The sequence below is a fragment of the Haemorhous mexicanus genome, chromosome 5 (genome assembly GCF_027477595.1).
Source record: "Haemorhous mexicanus isolate bHaeMex1 chromosome 5, bHaeMex1.pri, whole genome shotgun sequence".
In the NCBI taxonomy this organism is placed as follows: domain Eukaryota; kingdom Metazoa; phylum Chordata; class Aves; order Passeriformes; family Fringillidae; genus Haemorhous; species Haemorhous mexicanus.
The window spans coordinates 18,144,217-18,152,700 of NC_082345.1; positions in this window are offsets into that span (position 1 = coordinate 18,144,217).

An 8,484-nucleotide genomic window follows, 5' to 3' on the forward strand; every position below is an offset into this window, starting at 1 on the left:
CAAACATGGTGTGCTCTGCTGCTTCAACAACCTTGGACACAGTTGGAAAGCATCATCTTTTCATCAAAATACACCCCTGGTTTCTTGTACTTCCAAACAAAACCTTCTCAGTGCTGTGGATTTTACAATTGAGGTGTTGTTGAGAGACGAGTTTTTTTTTGGTTTTTTTTTTTTTTTTTTTTTTTTGCCTTCATCAGAATCACAACTAACTCTGAAGACCGACACAAAGTTGTTCCTTTAGCTCAAAGAGCTTTCTGACAATTTCTCTTGCAAAGGACATCTCTGTTTCCCCCTCCAGCTTCTATTGTATTGCTGAAGGATGTTACATGCCTTTCCCACATCCTGTGGCACAGCAGGAGTAGCAGAGAAGAGAAGGCTTGATTGTCAACATCGCTCAAGGTTTGTCTTACAAATTTTCTAATATAAATAAGTGCTCAGTTCGGATTTTAATTTATTCAAGTACCTCATCTATGTTCTGAGATAAATTGAGATCAACTTTGCAGAGCAGCGCTCTGACATTCTCTCCCTCAAACACGAATGCTGCTTTCCTGTCCCTGACCATGCTCTTTATTGATAATGCCCAAATGCATGATAATTTTTTTCTCTCCCAGTCAGTAAAATAACTGCCAAGCAAGTCATACTTTTCATGAACAGAGTGCTCAGCCCAAAACCCAGGGCTGAGGGGAAGGAATTTGAATCTTATAATAGAGAACAGCATCTTTCACATTAATTTTAGAATTTAGGTGTTGGTTTCTTGGTTGGTTTGCTTGTTTATTTAGATGTGGAATGAGGCTGTAATGTGCTGAGGAGCTGTCTGAAAGAAGACTGACAGAAAAGCACTCAGTGCAGCTGCACTCCAGACTCGGGGAGATCTCCAGTTTGCCTTGGTGGGAGTTGTTGCACCAGAGGGAAGTGCAGAATCAGCTCTTTGGTGAAGCTGAATCTCAGATGAAACAAAGAAGGGGTGTAATTCTGCTGCACATGCTGAGACCTAGGTCACTGATGGACTTAGAGAAAGGCTTTTTGCGCAGACAAGTGCTTTGCTTTGCTCTTGGTGATCACATCCATCTGACTGGCCTGAGTAAGCACCAAACAACTGCAGTGAGTCTTTCAGGATAAAGTTTTGGGGTGGTCTTTCTGGAACTACTGCCCTCACCTGCCTGACCACCAGAGTTTGGTCTTGCAACTGTGTGTTGTGTTGGATTGGGCTGTTGGCTCCTTGGAGGACGGGCACTGTGTCCACACAGCCACTAGTTTGGAATCCTGTGTAAGGATTTTAGGGATCTGGATTACATCTCCAAAGTGCAGTAAGCTGATAAAGGTGAAAGTAGATCAGGGCTATGGGGCATGGGTCAAGCTGATCTTGGTGGCACAAACCAAGAAGGCCTGGTCTTCTCCCTTCTTTTTTACTTTTCTTCTTCCCACTATGTGTCTTTTTGTTGCTTTTACTGAACTGGTTCTCTCCTCGTGGAAGTACAAGTTCAAGTTCCGCCTTCTCTTCCTGGAGCTGCCTGAGCTCACTCATCTGACAGGAAATTAAATACAGCCTTCTGTTTGAATATGCTGTGTTTTTCCATAACAAAACATCAGAACTTTCCAATAGAAAGAAAACAAATCATTCTCAAAGTGTGGTTAAAAATATTTGCTTGGCTTGGGTTTCTAAGCACTTGTTAAGCTCAGTTCAGGCAAATTTGGTATTGACACCTTTACAAATAAATACATAATTTCTATTGGCTTATAGGGCAGTAAAGGATTCGCTTTCTAATGACAGGTACTGCTGCCAAGCACTGAGTAATGTGACAAGGAATATGGTCAGAACTTAATTCAGCAGAGCATTTAGCACAGACACATGCTTAAACCAACACAATTTTCAGCAGGTGTTTTAGATGCACTGATTTTTATGATTTTGAGGTTTGAAATCACGAGTTGGACTTGGATGTTCCTTGTGGGTCCCTTCCAGGTCCAGGTATTCTTTGATTCTTTGATGGTTATTTAAAGATAAGTTATACACAGGGTGAAACCTTGTAGCCATGGGTTCCCCTTGGATTTTGGGGTAAATATGTGGGTACATGGTACAGTCACGTAATGTGCCGATGCAGATTTGTGCTGCAGAAGAGTATGAGAGTGAGAACTGAATCCCTCTAAGAAGACTCCTGGAAATGTGAGACAGGAAGAGAGTTTTATCTTCCAGGCCCATCACAAGAAGGAAATACACCCTAACCACCATTGATTTTATGTTAGCTGACTTGCAGTGAACAGCAGGCTGAATCAGACCTCTTTGCCATATCAAAGGCATCAAGATATCAGAACTTTGTGAATAGCAAATCATTGCAGACATCAAAACCCCAAACAACAAACCAACACTTTTTTTGTAAACTTTTTTGGCTAGGAGCTGTGACAGAAAAGGTCCCTCACCCCACATATGCTGCAGTTATTAATTGCTTGTCCTCTCATGTGAGACACTGTGCACTAAAATTCATTCTTGGGGGTGCTGAAGCGAATGTTCATTTGGGTCACCAGTAATGTAAGTTTAATTTGCTTAGCCTGATCCCAAGGGGAGTCCACATTTCCCTTTTACTTTTCCATCATCCTAAAAAACGGTAAAACAGTACCAAGCAGTTATATAACACCATTCATCTCCCAGAGCTCTATGAACAATTGCACCACGCTCTGTGTACAGGCAGGGTAAAGAAAAGGCTGTGGAAGACCAAGCCTTTCAGAGGGGGTCAGGGCTCAGAGAGGCACAAATGGGAGTGGGTTTGGCTGGACTGAGACGTCTAAAATGTGGATCTCAGGGATAAGAGATTCCCCCTGTGGTCTCTTCATGACTCTGGGTGGTTCTGCAGGCAAGGACTGGATGCCAGCAGCTGTGCACCAAGATCCATCTGGTGGGGTCACTGAACACAGAGGGGACTTAATGCTGCTCTGAGCAGCATGAACAAATACCTCTTTTGTGTGCTCTCTTCATTTGGGCTCTGTAAGGTGAACATGGCACTCCAACTGGCTGTTCCCTGGCCTCTCCAGCTGTGGACACTGCTGGTCTGGTGGAGGTGGTGCTGAGACATTCTCCAGGCACTGCCCTTCACCTCTCGTTAGGGAGCAAAGCACATGTCAGAGCACTCTCAGAGGGAGACGTGTGTGCACAAAAAGTCTGGCTCTTCTGAAACCTATCCCAGAATCACCGAGGTTGGAAAAGACCTCAAAGTTCAGTAAGTCCAACCTGTGACAGATCACCACTTTGTCAACTGAACCGGAGCACTGAGTGCCACGTCTAGTTGCTTCTTGAGCACCTTTGAGAATGGTGACTACACCACCTCCCTGGGCAGTTCATTCCAATGCCTGACAACCTTTTCTGTGAAGAAATTTTTCTTCCTGGTCAGTGTTAGAGAAGCTGGTGCTGAGGTCAAATGAGAAGAGTGTTTAGTGGCATGTGACAGTGCCACTGAGCCGTGGTGAGGGACGAGCTGCCTCGCTGACGTCTGATCAGCCGTTTAGCAAGATGCCATGAACAGGAGTGGAATTTGGCAGGGGCCTCAGGGTGGTTGCTGCCTGGAGTTTGGCAGGGGCCTCAGGGTGGTTGCTGCCATATTTAGGGAATGACAGAAGGAGGGCTTTAAGCTCTGCATCAAGACTTTGGCCTTGCCACTTGGCCAGCAGTGGGATCAGAATGTTGTGTGGCAGGCAGGGTGTGGGGGTAGGCTCAGGAATAATGGGGCTGATCCCCTGCAGGACAGAGGGGCAGCAGGGAAACAGGGAGATGAAGCTCTTACAGCATCTGCCTGCCTTTGGTTTAGCTTTAGCCATGTCACTGCATGACTACCAGCCACACTCTACAGCTACAAATGTCCAAAAAATGAAATAGAAAAGGTCTTTATAATAATCTAGCCTATGAACAATTAAAATCATTGGTCCAAAATAATTCTGCCATGACTTTTGCTATATACAGCGCCACTAAATATTTTTTTAGTTTGTACCATTTAGTGTTTTTACAGGTTCTGTAATGTTTGGGTTTTGGTTGCTTTGTTTGGAGTTTGTTTGTTTTGGTTTTTTTTTTTTTTTTTTTTACTTTCTTTCTGTATGCATTAACTGGTCCCCAGTTCTTCTGATCAGCTTGTTAAAGTTCTGTTTCTCTGACCTAGATTTGGGACCTCAGGGTGCTGGCACTCTACAGTGGACCTTGGTCATGCCACCTGACATCAGTGTGTCAGCTCATTACACAGAATTTCTCCAGTAACTCTGTGGGCCCATTGACCAGAACATACCTAATATTTGTATGATGAAATATTGTGAAAAATGAGGTTATAGCAGCCATTGAGAAAATATGAAATAAAAACTTCTGTGTTGATTGGAATAGGAAAAAAATAAAGCTGATAATGATATGACTAAGGGATTAATTGGAATTAGAAGTTTTGAAGAGAAATAACAACTTGTTTAAATAAAAAGAAGGCTTCAAACAGACAGAAAGTAGGTTTAGATTGGATATTGGGCAGAATTTTTTCCCTATGAGGGTGGTGAGGCCCTGGCATATGTTGCCCAGAGAAGCCATGGATGCCCCAGAAATTACCTGATCTAATAGCAAAATTACTATCCTTCCTAGATGGCAACAAAGTGTTTTCATTAAAACTTGGGCTTCCTATACCACAGTCTTTATGGTTACTGCAGAATTAATAATTTTCCAGATAGAATTTAAAATTTACCAAAAGTCATCTCCAAGTTGTCTTCTGTATAAATAATTCACAGTAATTAGTGGGATTTTTCCAAATAAATCTGTTTTAACACTTGATTGACAGGAAGAAGAGAGAAAAGAAAGATGTATCTTATTTCTGTGCTTCAACTGTGGTGTGCCATGGAGATTGTCATTTGCAATATTCTGGAAAACTGTGGTTGTCTTAAAATTGCCATTGGAAAGAATGTTGCTGGAGAATCACCTTGGATGAGAACAAGTAATTATTTCCCTCTCAAGACAGTGATTACTCTGAACTTCTCCAGTTTTCTGACAAAGCCAGTTAGGACATAAATGTTAAAATATAAGGTCTCTTCTCTCAAATCCCATATCCAACCCTGTCTAGGAATGGTGGTTTCCTCACTCCTGTGGGCAAGGAATGCAATGGAACCTTCTGCAATGCAGCTCTTCTCATGACAGTACAGCTGCATAATAAATATTCATGTCAGGGGTGATGTTTCCATGAAGATGCTGGAGGAAAAGATGGGATTTAAATGGACTACATTCGTCTAAGGGTCTGGTGTGTACAAGGAGCAGGTAGAATTTCTTCCTTTGCATGATTTCACTCCAGTGGTGGTGTCCTAGCACACAGTAATTCCCCTACAAAATATCACAAAATCCATACCAGGGCTTACTTTGCTCTCTTCAGTTAGTAGAGATTGGTTACATTATGCCATACTCAATTCTCTCAAGCAAGTTCAACACATTTAAAAATTCTCCCTCTCCCTCCTCCCTGCTTAAGTATAGGTAGGAATGCCTATGATTGGAAAGGTGAAAAATTATTTGAATTATTTAAGCAACATAAACTTATAATTCTTTGTTCTGTCTTGTTAAAAATGATTAGAAAATCTAATGGGTGTGATTGAATGTGATTCATTTAACAGGAATTTGCAAAGCAAATTGTATGAGTTTCTCAGTTCAGAAAACACAGTAACTTTCAAGGCAGTGCTGCACAAGGGGGCTGTTAAAAGAAAGGCTATTGTGAAAATACATGGTGTTTTATTATGCAAGAGAATGGTGCAAAGAAGCAAGGAGTCTGGAGGGAGACAAAGCTTGTTCTGGGAAGGAATGCCGTCTAGCTTAAACTTATCCTCTGTGCTCTGAAGGAGAGGGCATTCCCTGAGCCACAGAGGAAGCAAAGGGAAGAACAGGAATCTGCAGCTGAGATGTACGAACAATTGACTGAGAAAGGGATGGTGGCTCCCACAGTTGTCTCTGGGGGAGAGATTTCAGCCACTGGGCAAAATACCTGCACAGTATCTCTCAGGATCATGTTCTAAAAGTCTGCCCATTCATTGAAAGGATGCAGGTACCTGCCTTTAGGAGAATGTGCTGAAGTGTGGATCTAAGGCAGGCACTGGCATCTTCCTGCAGGCCTGGTGGAGTAAGTTCCAGTAATGAACAAAATTTGGGTCAGATTCCCCTTTCCCACTTGTCTCCCAGAGTATCTCCATCTCAGTGATGCATACTTACAATGGAGCAGAGACTGAGAAGTGCAGAATTTTGGAGCACAAGAGAGAAGTCTCTGGAAGTGTTGGAAATGCTGGGTGTTTCAAAGTAGCATTTGCTCTGCTTCTTGGTAGTGGAAAACGGGGTAGCTCTGTTCTTAAAAAGGAAGCTGGATATTCCACTGAGGGGGAGATACAAATTCTCATAGACATCCTGACTGCATCTATATTAGAAAACAAAATGTGCCCAGGACCATTCCGTGGCACTGAGGCCAGCTGGCAGGAGATAGCCTGAGCTCCTGCTACCAGAGCCTCGCTCTGAAACAAGGTGTTCAGCACTCAGCCTGCTGGGCTCCCTTCCTGGCCTCTGCTCATGCCCACATTGTGCCTAGGAAGTATTTTGGGAGAGAGTGCTTGGGTACAGACTTACCAGTGTGACCAGGAGCCTTGAAGTGTAGTAGATTGTGTTTAATTGCTTGGGAACATTCCCTCAAACTCTTGAGGTGGCAGGTATAGATATAGCCCTGCTTTGATGCCTCTTGCCCTCAGGTAATTTTTGGGGTATCTTAAAAGTTTTACACATTTCCCCCTGTTGGCACATTCTTAAAAAATAATCAGTTCTTTATTCACTGAGAACAGTTATTCCTGCCAAAATCTGTTCTCATCTAATTCTGCTTCCACCTGCACTCGTCTATATGCAACTTTAAGTAAAAATCACTGCACTCTTCCAGCTGCACACAGAGGAGCACAAGTGGATCTGACAGTGGGAATGGGATACTGTTGCTTTGGTTTTTGTAGAGACAGTTCAATAACCAGAGAAGTTCTGGCAAAAAATGGATTTTCCAAGGTTGAACTGTAGTGTGGTGCAGACAAATCTGCCTGACCCGTGGCTGTTCCTTCCAGTTTGGTACTGACATGACTCAGACCAGACAGATTTTCCTGTTTGCCTGGCCCTAGCGTAGGTTGTATACTGCATATTCTAACGCTGCTTAGAATTCCAGTTGAGGCCCTGGTAGCCATGCATATCCCCTGTTCTTGCTGTCCAGCAGGATGCACCATAAAAAAGACAAAAAAACCAAAACAAACAAACAAAAAAACACCCCAACAATAAAACAAGGAAGGGGTGGGGACACTCTGCATTCTAGTGCTGAAGAAACCAAGGACCACCCAGCACAGGCAGAAAGTGGGCCAGCACTAGAATTCTTCTGTGGCTTCAAGATGAGCCTACAGTCCCCAGGGAATGGAACATGAGTTAAATTCAGTCAGAGAGAGAAGAAAAAATAAAGTTCCTACTTCCTTCTGCTAAAGTAGAAGTAAACTTCCATTTAAAATCTTTCCTGAATCCATGGGTCTCGACAGCTCTAACTACAATAGTTTAAGATTTCAATGCTGTCAACCACCCTAAGAAGATGGTGAGAAGTAAATCACTCTGAAGGGACCACTAAGGACAAGTGCACCTATTGATGGGATTTTTCCTTCAGCAGAGGAGTGGGCACATGGTTTAGTGTTGGTGTCGTATTGAAAAGACCACCAGAATGTGTAGGTTGGAATGCTGAGGTACACCACCTGGGAAAAAGTGATGGAACTTTTTGTGCCAGGGTATCACTCCTTGAGGTCTGTTTCATCAAGTAAGGCTGAAAACTCTGTTTATTGTATTTATGTGTTAATATTTAGAGACAGGACACATAATGAAAATGCACATGTAGAAAACATGAAGATTTGCAAGAAAGCAAAAGTATAATTCAGGTGCCAAACACATCCTGAAGGTGAGCAGATGCAATCATCAACAGAGCCAGTAAAGAGAGGAGGGCTTTCTAATTATTTCCCAGAGGGACAGCAGATGTAAAGCCGTTTTTGAAGCATTCATGGAAATTTATATTTAAAATATCTCAGAAGCACACCCTGCACTCTTTTCACTCTGTAGCTGCAGATTAGTCTTACTGAAGGCAACTGGATTCCATTCCAGGAATCCTGCTCAGATAGACTTGAGCTCTGCAGTCACATCCTTTGTTTTCTTTGACTCCTGACAGCCCAAATTAAACAGAGATCTCTCTCAGCAGTGAGGGAATGTTGACAGCATGTGCTGTGGGCACGGTGTGGGAACAATATCACTTCTTGCCTGGCCTCAGTGTGGCCAAATGGCAGCATGGCATGTCCTGGCTGCTCTCGTCCCTCAGGCAAGGCAGGTGATGCTGGGGAGGATTGTGAAGGGTCTGAATTTGGAAGAGAAAATAATCAGAGACTGATGACTGGAACAAAATGCTCAAGCCAAAATGCTTTCTCCCCAGGGAAGCTCTCCCACAGCCAGATGAA